The sequence below is a fragment of the Cryptomeria japonica genome, chromosome 1 (assembly GCF_030272615.1).
Source record: "Cryptomeria japonica chromosome 1, Sugi_1.0, whole genome shotgun sequence".
NCBI classification, from domain to species: Eukaryota; Viridiplantae; Streptophyta; class Pinopsida; order Cupressales; family Cupressaceae; genus Cryptomeria; species Cryptomeria japonica.
This window is the reverse complement of record NC_081405.1, coordinates 4,131,917-4,144,716: the sequence shown is the minus strand read 5'-3', so window position 1 is coordinate 4,144,716 and position 12,800 is coordinate 4,131,917.

Below are 12,800 nucleotides of genomic sequence, written 5' to 3'. Positions count from 1 at the left end.
AAGAAGATTTTAATATTGAACCTTTCATGAGGGGGGGGTACAAGTCTATTTATTAAGGACTGGGAACCTAATTTTCACCCTCTAAGACAGTCAATTGAAGAGATGCCTATATAGGTAAGGTTATACAATTTGTTATTAGAGTATTGGGATCTAGAACTTTCTAAGATAATGGAAATCAACTAGGATCCTTTATGCAAGTTGATGGATATCTTAGAGGATAAACACTATGGTATATATGTTCAGATCTACATCAATATCAAACCAGTAGCTAGCATCCCATAGGAAATGGAATTTACCTCTAAATGGGGAATTTGGTGATTGAAGATATATAGAGAAGGCAAGCTATTGATATGCCAAAAACTCAAGTCTAATGAACATGGAGAGAAGAAATGTTGGCATAAAGAAGGTGAATCAAGAGAGATCCAAGATGCTAAAGCACCCAACCCAAGGGTCATAAGTAACGTTGGCATTCAAGCAGTAAAGAACGTAGAGAACACACATCAAGATAGATGTAGGGAGTAGTCGGTTCTAAGCATAGGGGAAACACCCTTGAGTCTTGTCTGCAATCATCTGCTCTATACAAACCTAAGGGACAAGGATCGAGATTGGCCAAGATCTCTAGACCCAATCCTTCAACAAGAAACATTAGAAGCTAAGTCAAATAGGGATAGAAAATTGATAGAATTAATTGATAGAGGCTTCTAATTGAAGAACTTGATATAGAGGTAAACATTGAGATATTAGGTGAACCAATGAATGAGGATGGGGATATTTCAGATTTAGATCCAAATGATTGAGGAGGAAGAAGAGGGAATATTGGAAGAGAGAACAATTGAGGAAACACAATCAAAGCTCAAGAAAACCATGTTGGAGGAGAAGGGTAGGAGGAGAAGGAAAAGTACTAAGGAGAATTTGGAAATTGTAGGCAATGCAAAAGAGAAAACCAAGATGCAACTGATATCTAGAAAGGGACTCACTCTTCTTGAGTAAGAATGAGGCTCATAATGTGGAATGTTAAGGGAATTAATGCCTCTAACAAAAGGTGCATGATCAAGTTCCAAATTGTTCAAACAATTACAAATGTTATTATGATTCAAGAGACCAAATTGACTAAGGATGAGTTAGCTAAAGTAATGGAGAAGTGAAGACAGTGGAAGGGGGTCTTTATTAAAGCTTGAGGAGCATCATGGGGAATCAGCATATTGTGGAAACCAAATAAGATTATAGTGAAACCAATCATCAATGATTAGTATTGGTAATTGGTGAAGGCCAATATTCATTAATTACATGAAGATATTTTCTTGATAAATGTTTATGAACCAACAAATACAGTAGAGGGGTTGTGGGAGAATATTTCCAATGCCATTCATGCTTTCCAAGGGAAAAATATTATTTTGGGTGGAGATTTCAATGCTATGATCATAGACTCAAAAAAACATGGAAGTTTAACCGGTAGCTCGCAAGTGCAAATGGGCTTCAGGAGTTTTGTCAATAGTAATAATCTATAGAAGAAGAGTCTTTACCTGCATCGTTAAAAGATTAGATAGGAACTTCCTAATTGGAGATTAGGATAGTGTTAAGGCCACAATTGAGGCAAAGACTTTGAGTCTGATTGTATCATACTATTTTCTTGTTGCAAATGCATTCAACCTAGATGCAATGCTAGCTAGATGTCACTTTAAAATTAAAACATGCCGTTGAGAGACAAAGGACTGAAAAGTAAGATAGAGGAATAGAGGGAAAGAGAACTAGATCATAGAGAGTCACACATGTGCAACTTATCAAAGATTATTCTTTGTTAAATCACAATTTAGAAAATAGAATAAATTCAGTTTCAAGAACATGTTAATAGAAATATAAATGATAGAAGGATAACTAATGATATCAATAACAATGTGATTGAATTTAGAATGAACTCAAAGGACTATGAGAAGGAAAGCAACCTCTTAAAGCAATACGCTAAGGTTTTGGCGAGGGAAGAAGTTTTTTGAATACAAAAGTCTAAAGAAACATGGTTGAAGGAAGGAGACAAAAACACAAAAAAAAATCACAACTCAACAAAAGCCAATAGAAGCTTCAATGAAATTTTAGAAATCTCTTGATGGGATGGGAAAAAGCTTGTCACAAATAATGGGATTAGGGAGGAAGCTGCAAGATCCTTTGAGAATTTTTTGAATAAAGCACATAATGTAGATAGACAAGCAAGAGAGGAAATCCTTGAATGCATTTCCCATTTGATATCAGAATCTATCAAAAAAGGATTTTTTTAAGGATGTCACTAAGGAGGAAGTTAACAAAGAAACCTCTCAACTGGGGAAAGACAAGGCTCTAGGCTCTAAGGGGTTTCCTCAAAGATTCTTTCAATTCTTTTGGGATATGGTTGGGGATGACCTCACCAAGGTTGTGGATAAGTTAAAAAGGAAGAAAATTATTATAAAGGACCTAAACAACACCTTCATAGTCGTAACCCCAAGAAACCAAAAATAAACTATGGATGACTTTAGACTGATTTTCCTTAGCAACACAATCTACAAGACAATCACAAATCTTATTGCCAATAGAATAAAGGAAGTTCTCAATGATATCATCTCTAAGGAACTGATTGGTTTCTCTCTTGGTAGATGTATCTTGGAAGGCACCATTATATCGCATGAGGAAATCCACACCATTCAAAGGGATAGATTTGTTGTGCAAATAATTCATAGGTTGGAAATCCAGAAGGCCTATGATCAGGTAGATAGATCCTCCCTCACTTAGATTCTTCATAAATCTAGATTCAACAAGGAGTGGAAGCAATGGGTTGAGAGTTGTATTTCAAACCTGAGACTTTTGGTGTTAGTTAATGACGCCCCCTATGGTCTTTTTCATTCATCAAGTGGTTTGAGGCAAAGTGATCCCATGTCACCCTTCTTGTTCATCTTCATGGCTAAAGCACTAAAGAAGATTACCAAAGATGTTGTTACTAAGGAAATATAGAAAGCGATTAAATATGCTCCAAACATTGACTCAATTGCTCATTATTGGTTTGTTGATGACAAAATGTTGTTTGGGATTGCCAATCAAAAATATTTATTGGATATTAAAAATATCTGGGAAAGTGTAGGATCGTAAATTGCAACCCTTAATAAATTTACACTACTTTTTGTGCCCTTTCTTTAGTGTGTTTCCTCCTAGCTCTCTCTAAGTGTATTTATAGCCTTTATACTGATAAACTAAAGTCATGTGTTTATATAGTTATCCAAACCGTTGTCTTAGGATCAAATGCACTCATTTCACACTTGATTCACCTTGTTTTGGGTGGAAAAGGGTGTTTGGGTGCCCTTGTCCTAGAAAATAGTGTTTGCATGTCCTTATCCCCCTAATCTAGGCCCAACTTTGGATATGTCAGTGCCCAATTCCCACCAGTTGGTTCCCAATCCCAATACATCAATATGGCCAATGGAAGTTGGCCTAATTTACAAAATAAATTGAGAACACTATATAAGAGCCTCCTTTCAATTCATTTTCATATCCATCAATCCATTCATGTCGTATCACAACACATACATCAAAAATCAAGGCAACATTTCATCCCACCACATCCTTCAAGTATTCTTCAGATCTAAGCATTATGGAGCAACAAGTTGCAATAATCTTCATGCAATCATGTGTTTATGATTGATTGATCTATGCCTTGTCATGGCATGTCATGTTATTGCATCAACACTTGTGATCACATTCAAAGAGCATTGTATCATCAATCATCATGAACTACAACAAGCTTGAGGTATAATATTCATAATTCTACTTTAGAGCTTTCCTTTCAATTTCGTGTATCAAAATCCATTCAAGGGTTAATTCCAACCTAGAATTTGACCTAGGCAAACCCTTATCAAACAACACCATTTTCCTCCTTTGTATGTGTAGGTGGCAGGATTTGGAGATGATATATATATATATATATATATATATATTCAAGAAGAGTTGATAGAGGCACATATAACCAGATTTTGGAGAGACAAAAAGGTGAGGACAAGGTTGCCCAAGCACCATTGTTAGTCACTTTTCTGCCAAACCTTCAAGAAAACACTCAAAACATCCCAATCCCAAAAATATCTTTGTTTTCCATATTTGAGCTCTTGTAGAAACGCACCCAAGCACCATTGTCCCTCACTTTTGAGTCCAGATTTCAGACATAGGTTCCTCTATACAATCTCTCTGCATATTTGTACATTGTGTCTACATATTTTATTTGAAACTATATGTGTATGTTGATCATTGTCAATTTCACATCTACATCATTTCCATAGCTCATTTCCAACTCAATCAAAGAAGGAATAGAATTCAATCAACATTCATCCCTTTTCATATAATTGAGGTTGAATCTATCAATTTTATACCTCTTTAATGTAATGTTAATTGGAAGTGAGCCAATTCCTTGTTTACATAGCTAAACTAGTTGTAGCGTCCTAAAATTGCGACACTTGCAATCTCGACCGCATTTGGGTCTTCACGATGGCGACGCAACACTGAACCTGAATGGAGACCCCGAAACTTGTCCACAACATCAAAAACTACATTTTTCCAGCACCCTGCATGATCCCTCCTTGCACCCTGCTGTCCCGGGAGGTGGGAACCAGCACCCTAGTCCTTCAGGACCATGGCGCCCAGCGCCCTGGTCCCTGGCCCTATTTTGGGCCCGATCTCTTTTGGGACCTCGGGTCTTTAAGTTTGCAAATTGGAAAATAACCTTTCCTGGTCGGCCTAAGGTCAGAAAAATCAGTCTATCAACCCTAGTTGGCAAGTATATAAACTACATTTCCTCTCTCATTTTGGGAGGATGAGAAAAAAAGGTGGAAACGATACTCAAACATTCAAGCATTCAAGCATTCAAGCATTCCTTCAAGCAATTGATCATTCTAAGTCTCCATTCAAGGCTAAGTGTTGCATTCAAGACAAGGATTCAACCATTGAAGAGGAGATCACATACTACAACATACAACATACAACAAACAACAACATCTACACCTTCGCATGTAAGAATACAAACATTCTTACAACAAGGTACTAGTACATGTTTTACATTACAAACATTTACATTTACAGCATTTCTCATTTCTTGGTTAATTCCAAAACCGGGGTTTGACCTAAGGGCAAACCCCTAATCCCTAACCCCACAATCGTCTTCGCTTTTCTGTGTGTAGGTTGCAGGTACGCGGCTGAAATTGAAGATCTGGAATCCTTGTGCAGAGACGAACAGATCCCCCTTCGTTTCGCGGATTTTTCGGAGGACCGTGTGCACGCCGGGCGCCATCGTCCCGTCAAATTTTGCTCAAATTGGCAGGACAGCGTCGTCTCGACATTTTACTGCTAATTCTAGGTCCGTAGCTTCATCCTATATCCCTATCTCAGTTTATAAGCGAATCTTTCTCACTTTCTATGTATTCCTAGCTTAATCATTCTATCCACATTCTTTACAAAAGAGGGTAGCCTTGCTGTCTTAACCCTTGAAACTCATTTAGAATCCAATCTCGCATTGTGTGGGATTGGATCTTGTGGGTTTCAACCCCTCTTTTGAATGTAAAGTCTCTCCTAAGTGAAAAACCGACAATCCTAAGTGACCCCCCCCTTTTCCCTTTGGAGTGGTGGAGGGAACACTTAGGGTTCGCTCGCGATTTTCCGCTTTACACTAGTGAATGCTCATTTTCCAATCATTACTTTTTGGTGAACTTGACATGTCGTATGCTTGTATTAACTTTTGACTTTCACTCTCAAATCTGATTCTTATGCATATAATTGACTCATATTTGCAATCATTTCTAAAATATATAATTCATTACATAAACTATGGGGCCTAATTCACCATCATGACATTGTGGTGAAATCGACACTTTAGATTGGGTGTTTTCAGATTTGATTTTTCATAATGGAATTTACAAAATCTAATTGGTTTTCTATTCCGCATATGGTTACATTACTTATTAGCTATATTTATCAAAATCGTGTGTTGGATAGTAACTTCTTTCACTTCATGTTGCTCACATTTATTCATGCAACTTTGATTTATTGCATTATGAGGGTTTCAAATATTTTTACTACATTCAATTCATTTCTCAAAGCTTTCATACATATTTCTTGTTTCTATATGATGATACTTTTAAAGAAGTTAATGGAATATTTGGATTTCATAAAAGCTATGGTAGGTATTTCAAATGATACCCTTGCTAATCCTCGAGATGATATTGAAATGAATCATACTTGTACCTCTCCTAGAGTATCTTTTATTCATGAGGAAATAATCAATCCTCCTATCAATGATCTCTCCAATGGAGATGCAACATCGAAGAGTAACATCAATCCTCTTCTCACAAAGATACTTCAGTGTTAGAGGGACAATGTAAACATGTTAATATTAGTATATCTATCACTCTAGATCTCCTTAATCTCCAAGATCTTATCTTAATAATCAACATATTTTTAGACAAGATTATGTTATGAATCTTATTCATGATATGTCTCCTAACATAACATTGAGTAAATATGAATCTTTAGATCATAAATTATGATCAACATCCTTTTGCACTCAAACTAGAAACCTTCAATTTTAAGATATGGTAGAGTCCCAAATATGTCCTATCACTCCTCCTTGATCACTTAGATCAATTTGGAATGTACAATATATGTTTGCATTTCATTGGTGGCTAGGATTTTGATGTAGCCATGGTCTGGTGGGTCCTCAAAGAGAACAAACCAGATAATGCAACAAGAGTAACACAACAAAAGCAAAAACAAAACATAGATAAAATGCAAAATCAGATATCTGCATCATCATATTATCATCATAGAACATCCAGTAATCATCTAGTTACATGCAGGCTAACATGCCCAGTTTCAGACTACATGCCAAATTACAATCCATCCGGACCTCCAAGAGACATCCAAATTACAATTTCGGAGAATAGATATTCATAACCTTCGAACTGCCCCCCTAAGGATCACATATAAAAATATATACACCCTTCAGAACACATCAGGGATAGCCACAATAGATTACATTTACCAAGAAAGGAAAATGACGCGTGAAAATAGGTCGGCCCCAAGAATGAAAGAAAAATCCTTTGGAAAACAACAACCAAGAAGCACAAACTGAATAAAAGGTTCGCCAGATACTCAAGGACATCGAGCAAGGCACCCAAATAGATCTACAAGCCAAGAAATTAACAATATGGAATGATGAACAAAAGAAAGTCTAGAAACCAAAAATTTGATCTGTAACAAAAAAAGAACCAGCTATCAGAACACACTGAAAGAACAAAAAAACTGCAACACTGAACTAAACAAGAATACAAAGAAAAAAAAATTGGTTGATGCAAGATTTCTCATATACTAAGGATGATCCTGCATCAGACACCCCAGGTAGAAAGAGATGTTCCATGAGAGGCAACTCATGAACATCGAAAAGCATTCAGAATATAGACCCCATGCTCATTTCTGAGCCAAACATCCTCTTTGTCTACAAACCTCTTCCTTACCTCCTCCGGAACCTCAACTGGATTCTCTAACTCCTGATCCTCTTCATTTCTCATTCCTTGCTTTAGACCTACACATTGTCTCTAACCAATGCTTTCCTTCTTCTGCAACTTTGATTTATTTCTGCCATAATATTTCATCTGGTTCGCCACCATAACCTTAGTGCCATCCAGTTCCTTCTTACTGTCAAGCTTATCTATCAAACCCTTTTGTAAATCCATGCCACCATCCGGTGCAACCTCGATAACTTGCTTCTCAACACTGCAACTTCTCTCAAGATTCAAATTCCTCACTTCCTTCTCTTTCTCCCTCAAAGAAGCCTATGTGAACTTCTGCCCATCCTTCTCAATAGTGATTAGGTTTCTTCTACAATCATAAATAGCTCCTCTATCAAATTGCCAAGGTCTTCCCAACAAAACATGACAAGCACTCATGGTCACAACATCACATGAGACCTCATCCCTAAAAGGTCCAATATTAAAATTCACCAAACACTGCTCTTTTACTTCTAACTTCTGATCATCCTGCAACCAACTTACCTTGTAAGGACAAGGGTTCTTAAGTCTCTTCAATCCAAGCTTCCCTACCATCTCCTCAGATACCAAATTATCAGTACTTCCACTATCCATAATAACTTTACAACACTTACCACCAGATTTACACACAGTCCAGAAAAAATTCTTCCTCTGAGTAGATATAGTGTCTTCATTGCTCTTCTCTGTCAAGACTCTCCTAAACATAAGGGATTCTCCCTGCTTCGGTTCCAACACATTTTCACTAGTAACTCTAACTTCCTAATCCTCATTTTCCACACAATTTCTTTCCATCCCTTGCTTGCACTCAAAAGATCTATGTCTGGTTTCTCCACACTTAAAACATTTGCCCAAGAATTCTCTATTGCTACTGCCACTACCTTTTATTTGTGTTTGCTAATCTAGTTATTTACTCCACTTAGGTTTTGATTATTCTTCAACATTATACGTCTCTATACTACCACTCATTTGTCCTTTATATCTCTCCTTTCCTCTAGGGTTGTTTTGCTATCTTCTTTTCACTTTCTCCTCAGCCTTCAAAGCATATTGATAAGGCCTCTTCAACTATGGAAATCTTCAGCATACTCATCTCATCCTGAATGTTAAACGCAAGTCCATTTATGTACCTAGCCACCTTCTCTCTATCCATCTCTCTATGTCTAGATCTGAACATTACCTTGTATAATTCCTCGGTATACTCCTTCACACTCATGTTTATCTGCTTTAGGTTCTACAACTTCTTGACACAACTCCAACTCATAGTCTCTCGAAATGAACTTAGCCTTCAATCTCACTACCATCTGTCTCCACCGGGTGATCTTCATCTCACCATTCTCAACTCTATCTCTCTACAACTCCTTCCACCATAAATCATCATGTCCTTTCAACTTAGTCTATGCCAACCAAACTCTCCGCGGATCCTTAATATCCTCCAACTCTCTGATCCAATCAATCAAATCTTCTGGATTCAGGGTTTCAGAAAATTTCAAAACCTCCACTTTATGAACTTTACTCGCTTGTGCCACTGCTCTCAAAAATATTTCTTCTCTTTCATCTTTCGTAACTTCAGCTTCCTCAACCTCAAGCTCCTATCCAACCTCTTCATACTCATCCTTAAATTATGGATTCCATTGGAAACTAGCTAGTGCATTTCCTATCTCATTCCTATTCTCATTTTTTAAATCTTCCATCATCTGCTCCACCCTCTAGGGGTTCATCCTGTAGAACACAAGATATCACTAAGACGGGGGTGAATCGGTCATTATAAAAAATTTCAAACAAAGTGTGCAACTGGTAGGATAATGAAAACACCAACAAGCAACTACACACAGGAGCACATCACATAACACCAAATATATGAGGAAAACCAAATGTGGGAAAAACCTCAGTGACAAATGCTTATGGAGATCTACTGGTCCAATCCAACATCACAATGAAATAACGAGTTTACAAATTTTATGGCACCAACCCAAGGAGCACCAACCCCTAGCAATTTATGGACACCTAAATAAAGGAGCACCAACCCCTAATATATTTTGAGCACCAACCCCTACACCGAGCACCTTCTCAATGAAATGCAATGAGACATAAAATAATACAATGATAAACACTTGTTACAAAGGATTTTTGTATCCCCTACAAACAATTCTTTCTGTCAGTTAAACTCTTTTCTCTCACACTGCTTCTCTTCTCTACCGGTTCTCTGTTCACTCTGTCTGAATCTTTTTAACTTAGTTTTTGCCTTTCTGGATCTCCTCCCACACTTTGTATCCTCTCCTTCAATCTCTGATGCTATCTTACCGGTTCAGACACTATCGGTTAAATGAACTGTTACACTCTATAACTATCTATCAATTACCTTAAACCTTGTCGATTAAACCCTTCTTACCAGTTCTTTGACTAACACTCAGTCACTTCAATATTTTCCTATTAACACTAAGACTGATCAACTCTCACTTGGAAAAATCACACTTTCTCATCAATCATCTAGCATCATCTCTCTTTTCTTCACAGAGCTTAAGTCTTAGATCTGCATATTTATACACATACTTTCCCACCAAAACAAAAACTCAAACTTCACGCGCTTAGGGTATTCTTCACCAACCACAATCCATATCAAATCGGATCTCATCTTCTTGAATTGACAACCTGCAACATGTCAGCAAATGGGCTCTATCCTTTTTTATTCTTCCTATAAATGTTTTCTTTTTTTTAGCAAACTAGACTCTATTCATCGGTCTTGATTTTGTCGATCACAATAAATGATCTGACTGTTTATTTCTCCATATCAACAAGATGATCAGATATCCTTCTTTGATCATAATGTCAAAGAGTAAAATCTCTGCCCTTCAATCTAATTTGAGCCACAATCCTCTACAACCAATCCGTGATTTTCATAGTCGACAATTAATACCGACCTAGTCGACAATTAATACCGACCTAGTCGACAACTACCTCGCTGACGCACCATTCACCTACCACTGCATGTTCACCACCTGGAGTCCACATGACATCTTTGTCAGCATCCAACTCACTTGATTGTGTTGGTTCAAACTTGGTTACCGACAAAATATGCTACCGGTATACACTAATCGATTAACCTTCATATCTGTTGGCATTTGATTAACCAGTATGATGATAATGCATGTTGCCATTGATGTCAATAAGTGCAAGTGAACCGGTATGAAGAGATGTAGTGAACCAGTGTCAAGGTTTCACTAAGTGTGACTACCAATTGGTAGTCTCAGCTCTAGGGTTTCCAGTTTGGCAATCTAGCTTGTGCAATGCAACCGGTGACATTTTATGATGAGTTAACTAAGAGATGAGGAAGAGATCGAGATGCCACGTCAATTTTGTGCACACGAAGGATTTCCTTGAGGATCTTGCATGTGAAGATTGACTGCATTAAATGTCTACCTCGGGAATGATCATTCTTCTTAGTGATATGAGAAGAAAGTGTGATGGGTTACTGATTTCTATGTGCGGTGAAGAATGGACGATGCAGAATGACTTGCGATCTTTTTAAGATTGTTTCATTCTATGAAAAGTGTTTGGACGATCAAGATTGGACTGCTTGTAATTGTAAACCTAAGATGCTTAGGGCTTAGGGTTTATGTTACCGACCTAATTGTTTTCTATAAGGTCAATGAGTTTTATTATTGTTGTTGTTGACAAAAGTTGTGTATGTATCCGAGTGATGAGATACTTGCCAGACAAGTGAGTAAAAACTGTAGTGTGATTGCAGAGTAGAGGAACTGAAAAGGATCTGCCTTAGCATATAGTGTTGTTATCATATCAGAGTTTTACCTGTTGTCTTCTAACCATTTCAACAGAAGGAAAATCCCTTTGTTGGGTAGCTTTAACAGGCTTATTGTAAATCCTCTAACCAAGTGACTCAAGTTCATTGAGTTCTTTAAATCCTCTAGCAAGGTAACCTTTAACAAGGTTTCAACCTTCAATAGGGTTTCAACCTTCAACAGGGTTTCAACCTTTAACATGGTATATAGCCATCCCTTAACCTGGTGATCTTTAATAGGATCGGTTCCTAGCAGAACCTTATTGTAAAGTCTTTAACCGGACTAGGCTCCTAACAGAGCGAGCTTCAAAAGAGTTCAAAACAAGCTTGTGGGTATTCATCTCCATCGTGGTTTTTCCCATTTGGGTTTCCACATGAAAATTTTGTGTGTCATGAGTTGTGCATTTTTCATGTGATAGTTAAGTATTCTCTGTTTGAGTGATTATGCATGCAGAGCTAATGGTTATGGTATTGCTAATATACCACATGCATATGTTTATGGGTGAAGTAGTTATCAAGTATTGAATGTATTTGAAGTGTTCAGTTTTACTGGTTTATGTTGTCTGAAGTCTTACTATGTTTAACCGGTATTGCCATGGTTAAGTTCAGTAATGAAGACAACAAATTAGCATTGTTTTAACTTGATAAGTTGTGGAGAAGTTTTTATATGTATTGATCCCCCACCCCCCCCTCTCAGTACCAGTTAGGGTATTTGTTGTTCATCAATATTCATCAATTGGTATCAGAGCAGCTCCAGGTCCTCGATGATATAAGCTTAACCGCTTGAGGTAAAAGATCCTACCTTAATGATGAAGAGGGAAGGTCTTAAGTTCAATAGAGATAACTTCAAAATATGGAAGGACAGAATGAAGATCTATATCAAGAGTTTGGATTCTCAACACTAGAGCTATGTCGAGAATGTCTATGTAATCCCAACTGGCACTTTAACCGATGATCAAGAAAGACAGATTCAAGAAAATGGGCAAGTTATGGAAGCCCTTATTAGCATTTTGTCTGATATTGAGTTCATTGATGTACAAGATAAGGACACTCCTAAGGATGTATGGGACATATTGGAAACTATTTATGGCAGTGATGAGCATGTCAAACAAACTAAGGAAGAGAGCCTTAGAGGAAAATTTGAAGACATGAGGATGGTTGAAGGTGAGACCATTCAACAATATGGCATAAAGATCAAGATTGTTGTCGGAGATATCAAGAGCACTGGTGGAACAATTGATGATGCCACCATTTTCAGCAAAGTTTTGAGATCATTGTTACCGGTCTATGCAATCAGAGTTTCTGTTATTCAGGAACTAAGGTCTATTGACAAAATCAAGGTATCCTTAGCCTCTATCATGGCAAATTTGACTACATATGAGTTGAATAGCTATGATGGCAGTGTTTAGAAGACTGAGTCAACTTTTAGAGCATCTGTTGCACCAACTAGAAAAGGAAAAGAA